At 40.8% G+C, this 17622-nt stretch overlaps 1 long non-coding RNA gene and 1 pseudogene across 1 annotated transcript; one reads left to right on the forward strand and one right to left on the reverse strand.

Moving 5' to 3' along the window:
• The first annotated feature begins 207 nt into the window (after nucleotides 1-207).
• Nucleotides 208-17537, forward strand: LOC138842395 (uncharacterized). The gene is made up of 5 exons (XR_011376863.1): nucleotides 208-243; nucleotides 9907-9982; nucleotides 12639-12771; nucleotides 14779-14947; nucleotides 16157-17537. It is a non-coding gene; the product is annotated as an uncharacterized lncRNA (long non-coding RNA).
• Nucleotides 2239-14949, reverse strand: LOC132593740 (UDP-N-acetylglucosamine--peptide N-acetylglucosaminyltransferase 110 kDa subunit pseudogene; annotated as a pseudogene).
• Nucleotides 17538-17622: the final 85 nt, after the last annotated feature.

Raw genomic sequence — 17622 nt, forward strand, 5'->3', positions numbered from 1 at the left:
GTAATGCTTGTCCTCCTAATGCAGCTGTAAACTTTATAAGCCCATAGGTAGACAGCATCACAAAATATTTACCCCTCCCCACTGGCCCACTCTCAAGCTTCTCTCCCCTTCCCCAATACACAAATGTACATCAATGCTCTTGAGACCACTATCAACATATTGACCTTCAATTCTTCTACTTTGCAGCTTCCCTCTTATCAGGAGACGTCAGCATTTAGTGCAAGGACAAATGCTTGCCTCTTGGTGAGTAATGTAGGCAATGCCTCCAAGAGACAAATAGCCCTTAAGGAGGGGGAAAAAGTCTTTCAAAAAGGTTGATGCCCAGAGGAGGCATTTTCAGTCATCTCAGCTTAGAGGTCAAATATCCAAAATTAAAAAGGTTAAAAAAAAGGAAAAGAAGAAAGCAAGGAAGAAAAGAAGGAAACAATTTTCTTATCTCATAGTAATAAGGCAGTTTTCCTTAAAAAAAAAAAGACTTAAGCCTTAAATTCTCTTTCCTAATCAAAATGTGCTTTTCCATCTTTAGACTATTCCTCTTATATCCTGTATTATTCATGACGTTTAATTCTTGAAATAGCACATGGCTGAAAACAGAAGCTAACCTCTTGTCCACTATGAATTAAATCTTCTTTTCCTAGGACCTGTCTACAGTGTACAATTTGGGGTTTGCCAACATAATTATTTTCTCTGAAATAAGTTACAGCATTTTGCCTTTTCAATATATAGTTATACAATATACTGTTAACACAAAATAGTTAATATAGTCAATATAGTAAATACAACTATAACACACGTGATATGATGCCACTTTGGTGATTTTCTTCATCCATGTAATTCTGAAATTTGACAGTATAGTTTTCATATTCTAATGAGCTGAGTATTACCTTTGCAAGGATAGAAAAATAAAATAAATTCATAATATTCTTGTGTGGTTTGCCCCTGGGGTGGATTACCATAATGGGGGGATATTTGAGCCTTTCCCCAAGTCACTAAAAAACCTCCAGCGAGCAGCCCCTTGTCCTCTCCAGGAAGTGGGGGGAAAGGATCTTTAATCCTAATAATCCTGGGGGGAGAAATCTCAGAAATAAGACATCTGCTTCTGTGCCTTGTTGTTTTGCAGAATAGCAATGATTGCTTTAGCAGCTTCTATTGCCATGTGTGTACAATAAGTAAATGAACATAAAATTGAATGAACGCATAAAAGAAGGATAAACCCACCCAGCTTAACAAATCCACTCTCTCACCTGCTGTGCCCTGAAACATGAAAGAAAGAATCACGGGATCATAAGGATTAATAAAATAACAGTCTCTGTTAACAATATTGACAGAAGGTATAGGAAAATTTGTCTGATGTGGGACCAACAGCTTAACTGCTTAATCCTTTTTTTTTTTTTTTAAGGGCAACTCATTCATTTATTGTTTAAAGATTGCAAGACAACTTCTGAATTTCTGTAGCACAGCTTAAATGTTTTACTTTTTTGATAAATCAGAGTATAATAGAAAAAACAATTAGTTTCCAGTAATATCTATATCTCTATTCAGAATTAAGTCTTCCACAGACATGTGACCTGGAAACAAAAGCCTGTTACAATAAGCAAAGCTTCAACAGAGCTGCTACTTTTCAGGCCAGGGAAAGGTTGATCCCTATAAGAGGAGGATGTGCTATGTAAAATGGCTGCAAGGTCACAGCCTTGAGGGCGCTGGAAGTCTATTATCCTATCCCACATTAAGTAGTTTGGTGAACTTCAAACGTCCGTTCATCTGCAACCAAGCTGGCAAACTTTAACTGATATTTCAAGCAGGTAAAAAATAAATTAAAAGAAATCCTTACACTGATGTTCCTTGATTTACACTGTTAAATGGTTCATTAACATGTAATTCTGGCTAAGAATTACATTTGAGACTCCTTGCTCAGATTTTGGTTAACAGTACAAATCTTTGAGAAATTCAAGTTCTTATTAATCAATAATTTGTCAGCTAGGCTACATTCAGGCATCGGCTGCAACTATAGAATAGGTGCACTGCCTCAGCGCTTTGGAAAGACATAATCTAGAACACTACTAGCAGACAAAATATCTGTTACTAGACAGCACAGGTGCAGTACAGCAAGACAAAAACATATATTCATGTGTGCTGCGGACCAGCCGGAGAAAGAGGATTTCACCGCCCAGGGTCAGAAGGGAAGGGGTAAGGAACTGAAGTGGCACCGACGAATAGGGTCAGAAGGACCAAGACAACTGATGGTTGCAAGGCAAATTTTATTGCGCTACAGTTGCAGATTATCTAGACTAGAAAAAGGAAGGTTGCCAGATGGTGGTTTACATTATCTACAGACTGTCTCGGCTCAAGGTTAACTTCCCTGGGAGGAAACCCATAAACCCAGAAGCATCAAAAATAACCTGCATGTGCAGGGGGAAGACAGCTTTGCTTGTCTCATTTTACATTCTTTCTGATCTCTGGGCCCTGGTGATTTATCTCCCATGGAATGGAACAAGGAGGGGAACAAGTAGGGACAGTCCCTTCGAGCAGCGGCGGCATGCCTGGCATGTCCTTACCTGCTCTCAAGGCTGACTGCTTCCCACAGGTCCCCCTTTTTTATTTTTTAACTTTTGCTGCAAAATAATTCCATGAAGTTTAGTGCCGAGAGTACTGTACTGTTGCATGAGGATACGAAACAGACATGAGAAGATTATTATCAATAATAGGCAAATTATGGCCAGGGTAATAAATCCTGACAACCTTCCAGTAATCCAAGACTGAGGGTTTAACCACTTTAAATGATCCAGTAAAGTTTGAATTACATCGTCTGGCGAAACATCATCAAGATGTGTATTTTGTATATCCTGAATTTCAGCATTTAATTTCTTAAGATCAAGACTAATATTATTATCTGATCAAACACTCAGCAGATGCATTTTTACTTTTTCCCATTCCCAAATACAGTCACTGTACTTTTAAGGAGTAACACACATCCATGTATACTTTGCATGACAAGCTAAACGCATCCTCAATTTTAATGCTGCCATCTGATCTCCACTCCCCAAAATTGCGTTTTAAAATTCATCTAATTTGTTATTAATCCGTAAATCTATGTGACTTTGTAAAGATAAAGCAAGACTGGTATGTTGAGATAACTGATTAGCAAAGTGAGCATGATGAATACTCTGTGAAAGAGCAAGACCGGCAGTAGCCGCGGCAGCAGACAGAGCAGCCGAGGCAAGTAAACTTACTATTAACCACCCAAGAAAGCGTCTCCTTCTCTGCAAGGCTTTAGAGAGTTCCACCCATGCCTGTACTCCAGTATCTTCATACCAAGGTTCTCTCAGATGTACAGGCACCATAACATACATGGGTTGCTTTAGTATAAGCACAGATTGCGTTCCTGCAGAAGGGAACATACAACTGCTAAAAATACAATTAACACAGCTAATATTATATCCTCCTTTGGAAGAATTACCAATGTTAATAGAACCAAACAAAAGTGTATACGGAGGAGCAACACAAGTTATAACAGGTGTATTGGAATAAGTTAGAGCTAGTTTCCATATATCCCAGTTCTTTTGAAATGTGATAAACCTATCTATGATGGGAATAGAAGAGATAAGAATTGACACCTTGGTATAATCTATAGTACACCATATTTGGTTATTATTCCAAGATGCATTGCAATGTTCAAAACTGGACCCAGGAAAGTTAACGGTCATAAAAGGAGGCAATTGATTTTTTGATTTTCTCTTAAGCATAGTAACCTTATACCCAGCTATAAGTATCCCTTGTCCTCCAAGTAAACGCTTCATACAGAAGTAATTTCCTGAATCTTCACCTGTAAACTTGGTTATAGTAATAGCGGAATCCCTAAGTGGTGAGGTGTATGAGATTTGACCTCTAATATTAATAGCTTGCCCATTTTATACCAAATGATGGTATCCTTAAGATCCTCTCGTCGGCTGGTAGCCGGGCATGTAAGAGTAATGTTGGTTCCTGTAAAACGAAGGATACCTGGAGAGGCTGACAAACGAATTGATTGATCCGTTCCCTCATAAACATCTGTATGCTCATAACTAATAGCCTTTACACATCCAGTTTCCAGATTCAATGGGCTAACACAGACAGGATGGGTACTAAACCAGTTAGTATAATTTACAGACATATTGATTTGTTTTATATTCCCAATAAGAGGCCCATAAACACTTATCATTGTAAAATACAGGAAACTCTGCTTCAGACCAAGATATGGGTTGTAATAGTGGAGGATAAGGTACATAGGCCCAGTAAGTTGCTGCATTAACAGAGGGAACACATGAAATGGTTGCCAACATAACCAAAAATAAAGTTACAGGTGTAACAGGATTATTCTGTTGTTTCACTGACTCTTGAGCTCATGAAACCAGTTGTTTAATTTGTCCCCAAGTTGGAACATCACTCCTTTGAGTCATCCTGGCAAGTGCTCTCCTCTTCTTCTTCTTTTTCTCAATCAACACTGTCAAATTTTCCGGAGAGGTGCAGAGCTTCTTCATCTTCTGAACTAGGTGAGCTGTGGCGAGCCATCTATTTGCTTGACTAAGCGCTCAGGAAGCCAGCAAGGTCCAGGCGCTGATCTGGGAAAGATACACATGTGACCACGTCCCCAAATCAACACAGGATCAGGACCACGCCAAGTGCTGGTTAACGGATCTTTCCAGAGGACCTCCGGAGATTGAGAGGCCAATCTTGGCTCAGCCACCAACCTTCCCCCTGCAGAGCAGCCAAATTTGTCAACAGTGAGAACATTTAAAATAAACAGAGCATCATTTATAAGGTTATGTGGCGCTGTTCTATACAATTCCCCCCTTTTTATTTTTGCAATAGTTAGCTTTAAAGATCTATTTGCACGTTCTATAATACCTTGTCCTTGAGGGTTATATGGAATGCCTGTAATATGGGTAATTTTGTAATGAATTACAAAATGTTGCAAAAGCAGCGGGCCCATTATCTGTTTTAATAATTTTGGGAAGGTTCATGAAAGCAAAACAGTGTAATAAATGAGTGATAACATGTTTAGTAGCTTCTCTGGTCTGTGCTGTAGCACAGAGGAAACCAGAATAAGTATCGATAGTGACATGAACAAACTGTAATTTCCCAAAAGACGGGATATGAGTAACATCCATTTGCCATAAATGTCTAGGTAATAATCCACGAGGATTAACAACATAATGTGGAACAGGAAGGTGAGGTAAGCATTGTGGGCATTGCTTCACAATTTGTGGGGCGGCTTCACCACTAAGGGAAAATTGTGTGTGTAATGTAGCCGCTGACTGACGGTGTAAAGCGTGCAACTGCTGTGCTGCTTGTGAAGCAGTTTGATCATAACTTACCATAATATGAGGGTGTCCAGGACATGGACCATGAGTATCAAGAGTATGGAGATAATGAATGCAGTATATTAGCCATTCTTGACAGCATGACGAACGGAAAGGAGGAGTACGGTAAATTGGGACATGTCCTGCTTTAGGGAAAAGAGATTGAGGAGGAGGAGTAACTTCAACTCTATTCTTGGGAGGAAAATGTACAGGATAAAGATCACGTTTAGATCGAGTTAAAACGTCTGCAGTCGCATTAAGTTTAGTCAATGGACCAGGCAAGTTAGAATGAGCACGGATATACAGACCTGCGACAGGACCATCATGGGAACGAATAAGCTGTTGAAGCAAACGAAAAGAGGATGATAATTCAGGGTCATTAGTATGTCCTATGCTCGCAGTCTCCAGAAGAAATCACAAGCTAATAAGATATTTACTATCAGAAAACAAATTAAAAGATATAGAAGGCAAATGTTTAGAAGACATAATGACAGCATACAGTTCAACACGTTGAGCTGAAGTCAAGGAAGTTTCTTTAATGAGGTTTGTTCCGTCGTCAATGATTACAGTAGCCACTCCTGAAGAAGAACCGTCCGTAAAATCCAAAGGTACATGAGGAACAGGCTGTTGCCTAATTATAGAAGGAAAGATATGAGTTAAGTTTGCTGAATTGGATCAATTTATCAGCAGGGTAATGGCATTCCAAGGTACCTGAAAATCCTGCAAGAGCAAGACCCCATTCATTACTATGTTGAAAAAGCCAATTTTGTTGACTAACTGAATAAGGGATAATAATTTGAGAAGGTTCTATACTTATAGGTTGTAAGCATCTAGTTCTACCTTGCATTATTAAATTACTAAAAAGTTCATAATAAGGGTTAATAACTTTAGAGGGTGTAGTTTTCATATGAATCTATTCAATAATTCCAACAGTTTGCCATAAGACGGCAGTAGGCACATGAGGAGTTGGACAAATTATTAAGAAAATTGGAAGGTGAGTATGAATTCTAGTTAATTGTGTAGAACTGATAGATCTATTGACTATTTGTAAAGCTTGAAATCCTTCTGGAGTCATAGAGCGTGAAGAAGGATCTGAGTCACCTTTAAGAATATCAAACAAAGGCTGTAATTGAGCAGTAGTAAGTTTTAAGGAAGGCCTTAGCCAATTAATATCTCCAAGTAATTTTTGAAAAGCATTTAATGTTTTTAAATTATCAACTCGAATTTGCAGTTTTTGAGGCCTAATAGTAGTGTTATCAATATATTTTCCCAAATATAAAAATGGAGATTGTCTTTGAATTTTTTTTGAGGCAATGACCAAGCCAAATGATTGTAAGGACTGTTGTAAAACTTGAAAAGCAGTCTCTAATAAAGAAATATTATCAGTGGCTAAAAGTATATCATCCATATAATGTATGAGATATAACGATGGAAACCTTTTTCTCACAGGAGTCAAGGCCTGAGCCACATATTTTTGGCATAATGTAGGACTATTTGCCATGCCCTGAGGCAATACTTTCCATTGAAATCTCCTCATGGGTTCCTTAAAATTTAAGGCAGGCAAGCTAAAAGCAAAATGTTTTCTATCTTCAGGAAACAAAGGAATAGTGAAAAAACAATCTTTTAAATCTATAACTAAAAGATGATAATTGTGTGGTATGGCTGTTGGAGAGGGTAGGCCTGGTTGAAGAGCTCCCATTATTAGCATAGTTTTATTAACTTCTCTTAGATCCTGTAATAACCTATATTTTCCAGATTTTTTCTTGATAATAAAAATAGGAGTATTCCAAGGACTACCGGAAATTTCTAAATGCCCTAATTGTTCCAGTACTAATTGTTCTGCAGCCTCTAATTTCCCCTTTGTGAGGGGCCATTGGTCCACCCATACAGGGTCATCAGTCAGCCAAGTAATTGGATCAGCAGTGAGTGGAGAATCCAAGGCCCCTAAGAAAAACCCAAACCTTGTCTATCATATTTTATTTTCACATCAATAGGATAGACAGTTCCTTGTTGGTTTGTTCCCAGTCCTTTTGTGGGAAGAAATCCTTGATCCAACATCATATTAGAGACTTGAGAGTTTGGACTATAAAGTAATACTCCCATTTCTTTTAATATATCTCGGCCCCAGAGGTTTAAAGGCAGCCCAGGCAAAACATAAGGCTGGAAATATCCTGAATGGCCCTCACTATCTTGCCATAAAAAAAACTGACTACTTTGCATAGGAGAAGAACTTTGTCCTATCCGTGAAGTTCTGTAATAGTAGGACTAATGGGCCAACGTTTAGGCCAGTGTATCTGCGTCATAACAGAGACATCAGCTCCAGTGTCTAAAAAACCTGAAAAAACCTTTCCATTAATGGTTCATTTCATTTCTGGACGTTCTCTCCCTATCTTCTGAATCCAGTAGGCAGCATCAGATGATCCAAAAGCCTTTGTTTCTCTCTTCTGATGTTGTAAAATTTGTCCATGAGGTACAAAGGGCAAAAGTAGCAATTGTGCAATTTTATCACCAGCAGAAATAGTTATTATATTTTTAATAGTTTGTGCCATGACTTTTATTTCTCCTTCGTAGTCAGAATCTGTGACTCCTGGCATAATAGTTAAACCTTTCATGGTGACACTACTTCTTCCCAATAATAGTCCCATCAAACCCTTGGGTAAAGGTCCACAGATGCCCGTAGAGAGGGCCTGAGGACCCATTTCAGGAGTTAATACATATCGGGCGGAGGTACTGAGCTCCAGTCCTGCGCTTCCTGGTGTTGCTCTGGAGAGCGAGCATATTGTATGTTTTTGTTTTTGGTTAATGTCTGATTGATAATTTGAGGAGGATACACAGACATTGCCCTTATTATTTGTTGGGGCCGGGGAAGGCCCCGGGAGGAGTTTCCCGACAGTGGTGGCCCATCCTTGTGGGCCACTGAGCAACAATCTTGTGCCCAATGTTTTCCCCTATTGCATTTAGGGCATAAACCAGGGATTTTCTGACCATCTGGAGGTTTCTGAGTAGGGAAGGAAGGACTAGGGTTAGAATTAAAAGATCTACATTCTCTAGCAAAATGACCTGCCTTTCCACATTTAAAACAAGTCTTTGTTTTCTTTTGATTGTTTTTAAACCCCACTTTAGTTAATGCTGCAGCCACAGCAGCACCCTGTATATAAGTAGGCCCAATGTCTGCACAAAGGTGAATATAATCCTCCAATGTTCCCCGTTTTCTCCAAGGTCGAATCGCAGCCTGACACGCATTATTAGCATTTTCAAAAGCAAGTTGCTTAACTACAATCATACCAGTGAGTCCGTCCACAATGAGTCTCCCCACCGCCTGTGACAACCTATCTACAAAATCAGCATATGGTTCATTAGGTCCCTAAGTTTTGAAAGATCTTCAGTTTTGTGTGTAGAAGGACATTTCCTCCAGGCTTGTAATGCCAAATGATTTATTTGAGGATAAGCAACAAAGGGATAAGTTAATTGATCTTGTAAAGAAAGATACTGTCCTTCCCCAATCAGCATATGATAATCAACTGGAATATTATGGGCAGCATTCTTTTCTGCTTGTTCAGCAGCCCCTTCATAAAAATCAAACTTCCATATTAAATAATCTCCATCATTTAAACAAGCTCGTGCAATAGACTTCCAATCAGCGGGGGGAAGAGCTTCTCCTGTCAACCATAGCAGTAGTAAAAGGAGCAGTGGGCCCATATTGAGCACAGGCAGAAATTCAATCTTTCAAAACTTTCAAAGGGAGAGCCTGATGCTCCCTAGTAGCTTGTTGAGGATTATTAGGATCAGGTCTTTCTATGACGGGACAACAGAAAATAGGATCTTCTCCTCGTTTTATTGCTCCTTGTACAGCGCGCTGCAAGGGACTCAGCATTTTTACAGATGTGGATTTTTGAGGAAGACAGTCCTTATTAACCTGCAGCTTTTTCACTGACTTATCTATTACAGCCATTAGAAAATCATCCTCAGGATATTTCTCTCTTTTATGTTTACAAGCCTCATCTGTTAAGTCAAAATGTTCCTCTTCATCTAAACTATTTAAATTAATTAGCTCTTTCGGTTTAGGAAGTGGCGACACAGTAGTTGATAATACAGTCTCTCCTTCTGTCAGAGGCTTATGTTTTTCTGACTTTACATTCAAATCAACACTATCATGAGAAGAATCTAAACATATTTTTATCAGATTCCACAAACTATATGTAACAACAGGAGTATGAGTAGGCCCTCGAGACTCGTAATAATTTTTAAAATCTTCTCCAACTTTCTGCCAGATTTCTATGTCAACAGAGCCGCCATCAGGAAACCAGGGAGATACACCATGGATATGCTGTAAAAATTCAGTCAACAATAAAGTTCAGAAACTTTATTACCCCGAGCTCTAAGCATCAAAAGTAAAACCTGAGCAAATAATTCATACATCTTTGAGCCCTTCTGCCCCATCTTATTTTACTTCTGACTATTGCCTTATGCCTCTATTCGTTTCACTTTTACTGGTGGCCACACATATTTTGCATAAGGGTTCTCTTACCTGCACTTTCTTTTTCTTTTAATTGCCTTCATGCTTCAGGTCCCTGTTCGAGTGCCACTTGCCGCGGACCAGCCGGAGAAAGAGGATCTCACCGCCCAGGGTCAGAAGGGAAGGGGTAAGGAACTGAAGTAGCACCGACGCATGGGGTCAGAAGGACCAAGACAACTGATGGTTGCAAGGCAAATTTTATTATGCTACAGTTGCAGATTATCTAGCCTAGAAATCGGAAGGTTGCCAGATGGTGGTTTACATTATCTACAGACTGTCTCGGCTCAAGGTTAACTTCCCTGGGAGGAAACCCATAAACCCAGAAGCATCAAAAATAACCTGCATGTGCAGGGGGGAGATAGCTTTGCTTGTCTCATTTTACATTCTTTCTGACCTCTGGGCCCTGGTGATTTATCTCCCATGGAATGGAACAAGGAGGGGAACAAGTAGGGACAGTCCCTTCGAGCAGCGGCCGCATGCCTGGCATGTCCTTACCTGCCCTCAAGGCTGACTGCTTCCCACACGTATGTTGCCTTGTTTAAGCCTCAAGGCCTCTATCCTTTGTTGAAATACAATAATTTCATTCCTATGGTTTTCAATACCAAAAACTCAACCTCCAGGAGGGCTAAAGTCTAATTTGTACTCCAAACCAAGTAGCAGTGCAGTTCGCTACTACTGAGACTGAATCCATAAAGACTTCAAGACCACATCCAGAAGACAAGTTATTATCTATAATACCCTAGAAGGTCTGAAACATAATTATCATATACATAGCTGGTCCTTCAGAGCTTTTTACCTATAACATGTTTTTTGATGAAAGTTATTTAATGTACTGGAGATAACTGTGACTTACTGATCAAATATTTGAATACTTATACTTACCTGGGATTTCATTTCTGCTGAAAGAAAAAGGTAGAACAGGACTCACTAAAAAAAACAAACAAACATTAGAAATGAAAGTAAAAATCTTAACACACACTATCACTTTTGGAAGCAGCATAGAGGGGCAGTCAACGGTAAACACTGGTGAAATAGGTCAAAACTCTAGGCCAAAAATCCATTATTATTATCATCAGCGACAGTACCACAACTGTGCCCTTCAGAATTAATAATCACTCCTAAGAATCTTCATTTGGCACCAGATGATGCGGTTAAGAGAAACACTCTGGGAGGTTTTGAATCAGATTTGGTTTTTTGTTAGCCAAGTTACAGGAGAATTTTTAAAGTGGGGGGAAGGGAAGAAGGAAACGGACCAGGAAAAGAATTTAAGCCATCATCTATAAACCAACAAAGCACTGATAGTTCCGAACATTATGTCAGACACTAAAATGACTGATATAGGCTCAAGTGGTTTACAAAACCTATAAAAAGACTACACCAGCAAAGTCCCCAATTATCTGTAGAGTTCAGAAACTAAAACAAGGAATATTTTAGCTTAAAAGCTTATCTCAAGAGAATCATACACACTTCACATGAATAAAAATACCTGAAACCAAACATTTTTAAAAGCTCCAATACCCAAAATATAAAGAAAAATATTAATTCAGAAGACTCAATCAATCCATGATAATCACAAAACGGCTGGGCAATCTCTATCTCCCTTCCACACTAACCATCCATCCCATGGAAGACCAAGGGAGATCAGACCTTCCAGACTTACCTTCCAGACCTTCCAGACACCTGGCTGCTGCAAAATTCTATGGAGACTCCTTGTGCAACAGCAGTTTCCCATCTCTTGTGTCTCTCCCTATCGTGATCATGATCATGCAGGAAGCAAGTCTGGCTGTGCTATTTCTTATCATTGACTGTCACCCATCTGCAGCATGGTATTGTACAGATAAGGAAAAAGTAGTTCCCTTTCCCCCAGAAGGTTGAGGCTCAGGTACAGGGTAATTCTCCTGTGCACACAGTCATTATTTAGGCCGACTCAGTGACTTCAACAGGCTTAATCATGTGATCAGGTTTGTTGCCAGCTGCGTAATGCTCCCACATCTGTAGATAGAGCCGCTCTAGGTCCATTGTGTATTGTTTGGTGTTGAACAGAGGGCTAGATGTTCTCTGCTTCCAGACTTTGCCACGAATTTTCTTCAGGTATTCTAGATCAGTTCCCAGTTTCACAGCTATGTCTTCATATTCTTGTCTATTTTGAGCAATAAGCTCAAGACAGCCTAAACAAGTGAGCTGGGAAGCTGCAACTCGGGAAGCAAGAGTCTCTCCTGGCATAGTCACCACGGGTGTCCCTGACCAAAGGGCATCCATCCCTGTGGTGTGTCCATTACAGAGTGGAGTGTCCAAGCAGACATCAGCCAGCTGGCCTCTCCGAACATGTTCCTCTTTAGGAGCAACAGGTGAAAAAATGATACGCTTCTGGGGAAGGCCCATATTTTGTGCATACTGTTGAATGTTAGGTTCTCCTACTGCTGGAAAACGCAACAGCCACAGTACGCTATTGGGAACACGCTTCAGAATATTTGCCCACATCTGCAAAGTAGATGGGTCAATTTTATATAACTGATTGAAGTTACAGTACACAATGGCATCTTCCGGTAACCCGTACTGAGAACGGGTGGTTACAATAATGGTACGGGGAACCTCCTCTCCAGTGGCAGCCTTAATGTTGATCTGGGTAGTTGCCAGTCCATTGCTAAGACTGAATCCATTAATTGTTATCTGAATTTGTCCTCTGTTAATCATTTCAATAACTGCCTCTGCAATAGTATTCATAGGAATGACAGGCATATTAAGAGCCGTATTACTTCTGTCTGCGTTGTCTCCTCCATCAGGACATTTCATCTTGACAATCTGCACATCTGGGAGACTATCAAGAAATGCTTTGAGGTCGATGCCATTCAGCACAATCCGATTGTCATAAATGTGCCCATTGGACTTAAAATCGATGACTGCCTTCTTCTTCAGGTGAGGGAACATATTGGCATGATCACCAATAAAGAAAGTATGGGGCATATAAGCCAGTTTCTCAGAATACTGCTCAGCAACTTCAGCAGGTGAAGTTTCCTGATCAGTGATGATATAATCCATGAAAAGCACGCCACTAGTCCCAGGGTAGCCCAGCCACATTGCCTGAATAGGAGCTGGCCTGAGAGCAAAGAGTTCATTTCGAGCACCCCTGGTATAACCATTCATATTTACAAGGATGTGTATACCATCTTGATGGATGTGATCAGCTGCTTTCCCATTGCATGGAATCTGAGAAAGATCAATGAAATGATGGGCTTCTGCCATCACCTTTGCTCGGAAGTTTGTGCCATCATCTGGGCTCAGGGCATAACAGAATACCTCAAATTTATCAGGATTGTGCATGCCTGGAATAGACTGCATAAGATGAGAAGTAGGATGATTCCCAAAGTCAGAACTCACGTATCCTACACGCAGTCGACCATCACTGAGCTTCAAGTCTTTTGGATGTTCGTACGGTGGTTTATGAAGGGCACTGATCTCATCCAAGCAGAGGTTCCCATGGCTCTCAGCCATGAGAACCTTTCTGAAGCCATGAGAAAGAGGATAGAGCATACTATGATGAGGCTGCACAGAAGGCAACCTATTCTTCTCCAGCTGGTCAGCCACAATGCTGACCAACTTCTTTATTCGCTCATCATAGTCTGTCCAATCACAGACAATCTGCAGGCAATGAGCCAAATCACAATAAGCGTCAGGAAAATCAGGTTCAAGCTTCAGAGCAGTGCGATAAGAAGCAATTGCTTCTGGAATATTCCCTGAATACTTGTGGATGGAAGCCAGATTGCTGTGGGCATCCGCAAGTGCAGGGTTAATCTGAATGGCACGAGTATAACACTGCAAGGCTCCCTGAACATCCTGCATCTCCTTTAGAGTGTTTCCCATGTTACAATAGGCATCAGCAAAGGTAGGACTGATTCGAACAGCCTCCTTATAATGCATCAGAGCTTCCTGCAGTTTTCCCTGCTGCTGCAATACACTTGCTAAATTTGAATGGGCAACAGCAAACTCTGGGAAGACTTCTAATGCTTTACAATACAAGCGAACTGCCTCTTCAATGTTTCCCTGGTCTCCTTTGATATTGGCTAGGTTATTCAGAGAGTCTGCATGGGTGGGACACAGCCGCAGAGCTGTATTATAACACTCTTCTGCTTCGGCAACACTGCCCTTCTCTTCCAGAGCGTTGGCTAGGTTGCAGTAAGCATCAGGGAAATGTGGTTGCAATTCAATAGCTCGCCTGCAGGTGTCTATTGCCAGATCTATCAGGCCTTGCTCATAGTATACACAAGCCAGGTTGGCACGTACCACTGCATGATTTGGGCTCAAGCTTAGGGCACAAAGGTAAGCTGCCACAGCTCTGTCAAAAATCCGTGCCTCTTTCAAGACATTTCCTAAATTGATATAAGCATCCAGAAAATTGGGGTCAAGGGTGACAGCCTTTTCAAAGTGATGAATTGCAAGCCAAATCTCCCCTTGTGCATTGAAAACACAGCCAAGATTACTCCAAGCTACTGCAAAGTTCGGTTGCGTCTCCATTGCTTTCAAATAACATGCCTTGGCTCCTTCCAAGCGACCCAAGCCTTTGAGCAGGTTCCCCAGGTCACTGCAAACACAGTACAAATCAGGATTGCACTGAAGAGCAGAGACGTAAGCTTGTACTGCCCCTTCCATGTCGCCTGCTGCTACCAAAGCGGCTGCCAGGTTAATATAACCATCGATGAAATCTGGTTTGAGATGCAATGCATGCCGGTAATGCTCAATCGCTTCCTGCAACTGCCCTCTTTCCTTGTACACATTCCCCAAATTCGAATAGGCTTCTGCCAGAAGAGGGTTCTGTTTAATTGCCAGAGTACTAAAGTGGGCAGATCTGTCCAGCCTTTGACACTGGAAGTGTAGAGATGAAAGTAATAAAAGTACTCCAGTATTGTCTGGCTCTTGTCTCCACAGCTGCATGCAGTGTCTCTCAGCTGCCTCAAAATCTCCTGCCTGATATTCTCGATGTGCCAACTCAGCTAACCCTTGGAAGGAAAGCATACGTTTCGTTGGTTCTGTGCTGTCGGCCACGTTGCCCACAGAAGACGCCATCTGGAGCTTCTGGAGAGAGTGAGAAAAAGGGGTAATTGAGTCCCGCTGCCGCCACTACTGGCAAGAATGTTTCTAGAGGTAGCAAACACGAGGGCAGCAGCCATACCACTGCTTTGGTAGGCTTAAGCGGCGGCAACAGTTACAGGCACCGAAACTTAGGAACTCTGGTTGGCCATCTACCTCTCATGCTCTTGAAATCTTAATTCTTAACCCTGCCCTCTTCCACCATTTTTCTCCTAATCAGGGAATAAAAATTACCTATACACTTGCCTTAGAAGAAATCAAAAGTCAGTAGTCCAAACACTGTTTAAAATTTTGTTTTCTGTCCAGTTGGGAAGGAAATACATGATTGACTTTACTTCGTCATTTATGTAGTCAATGTGGAAAACATTAGGGCCGTGAATTTCAATACAGTAAGATCAGAAAATTTTAAATTGGCCTTCCCAAACCACTAATAAGTAACCGATGTTGCATATAATGCTAAAATCTTAGAGACTGAGTTTGATATTTTAAAAGTTCTGAAAGGATTAGCTAATTTCTCCTCATCATACTTCTCATGCCTCAAACCTGAGTATTACTTTTTTAAAAATAAATTTATTTATCTTTATTTATTTATTTTTATTTTGGCTGCGTTGGGTCTTCAATGCTGCGTGCAGACTTTCTCTAGTTGCGGCGAGCGGGGGCTACTCTTTGTTGGGGTGCCTGGGCTTCCATCACAGCAGCTTCTATTGTTGTTCCACAACTCTATGGGTTCCTTTTTAGGTCCTATGAAGAACCCTAGAAATTAGTTCGTGGAATTATAGGTTTTTGCAAAAATTGTCAAAAGTGAGATATTTTAACTTCCATCAGTTAAGACCAGCGTCTCTTTCTTTGCCAATTTTCCTTCTATCATATTCCGTTATGTTGGATCATATTGGAATGGCCACAGGCTTTTTTGAAATCTGGCTAAGGAGATTTTCTTTTTTCTGTGGTACGCGGGCCTCTCACTGTTGTGGCCTCTCCCGTTGTGGAGCACAGGCTCTGGACGCACAGGCTCAGCGGCCATGGCTCACGGGCCTAGCCGCTCCACGGCATGTGGGATCTTCCCGGACTGGGACACGAACCCGTGTCCCCTGCGTTGGCAGGTGGACTCTCAACCACTGCGCCACCAGGGAAGCCCTAGGGAGATGTTTTAAGTGAGGCTATTATGTGATTTTCAGACACCGCCATATGTAATTGACTATATACTATCCCATTACAGGAATAACTTCCAGTACTCATACTGACTACTCTACTGACTTAACTAGCACAAGACACAGAAGCATAAGGACAAACACCACCTTACAATATAGCCATGTCTTGCACTTCACAGCTCTCAAAGCATGTGCGTTTGAAGAAGAAAAAAAGAACTGAAAAGTACAAAACCAGAAGCTAATCTGTGGAAAATTATTTCAATCATCAGGCATGTGAAAGATAAGTCAAAGATTCAGTTCTCATCAATGCTTAGTCAAAACGGAAATTTTCTTCTGTCAAGAATATACTCCAGGGGCTTCCCTGATGGCGCAGTGGTTAAGAAGCCACCTGCCAATGCAGGGGACAAGGGTTCGAGTCCTGGTCCGGGAAGATCCCACATGTCACGGAGCAACTAAGCCAGTGTGCCACAACTACGGAACCTGCGCTCTAGAGCCCGTGAGCCACGACTATTGAGCCTGCGAGCCACAACTACTGAAGCCTCCGTGCCTAGCGCCCGTGCTCTGCAACAAGAGAAGCCACCGCAATGAGAAGCCTGTGCACCGCAACGAAGAGTAGCCCCCACTCCCTGCAAGTAGAGAAAGCCTGCGCACAGCAACGAAGACCCAACACAGCCAAAAATAAATAAATAAATAAATAAATGAATGAATGAATGAATATACTCCGTCAACAATGTGTGTAATGGAATGGTGTGAATGAGTATTTTATCAGAATCCCTGTAAAGCACAAACCTATAGCAGTACTGAAATCAGTAATGCATTTATAATAGTAAATACTTATGAGGAAGTAATCCATAGAGGTTTTCTCAAAGTTAACAATGAAAATTAATGTGACATTATCAATAATAAATTGTGAAGCTGAAATAAACTTTTCTAAACTATTAATAACTAGAAGCAAATTCTAATCAACCATGGTACAAGAAATCTATGTCTAAAAACTACAAAGTTTATTTCTTAAAATTTTATTTCGAAAATACATAAACTGTCGTATGAGGAGGCAGTTAAAGAATATATAGCTAAAAGAGTGGGGAAAAAGTTTTATAGAGACACATCTGGCAGTAGTTAATTTTTAAATGTCATTTTTCTAGATTTTGTGACACCTATAGTATTGATATTTGAAAGCATTTAAAAAATTGTAATTTGAAGATTTGCTACTTCCAGGTAGAATAAAATATTTTGAAGCAAAACAACGTTTCCACTGAGAAAAACAAAAAAAGCCAAATAAAATAGCCAGCATTCAATCAAAAACGGACTTGAGGATATGGGGAGGGGGAAGGGTCATCTGTGACAAAGTGGGAGAGAGGCATAGACATATATACACTAACAAACGTAAGGTAGATAACTATTGGGAAGCAGCCGCGTAGCACAGGGATATCAGCTCGGTGCTTTGTGACCGCCTGGAGGGGTGGGATAGGGAGGGTGGGAGGGAGGGAGATGCAAGCGGGAAGAGATATGGGAACATATGTGTGTGTGTGTA

This window comes from Globicephala melas, chromosome 17 (assembly GCF_963455315.2).
Source record: "Globicephala melas chromosome 17, mGloMel1.2, whole genome shotgun sequence".
Lineage (NCBI taxonomy): Eukaryota > Metazoa > Chordata > Mammalia > Artiodactyla > Delphinidae > Globicephala > Globicephala melas.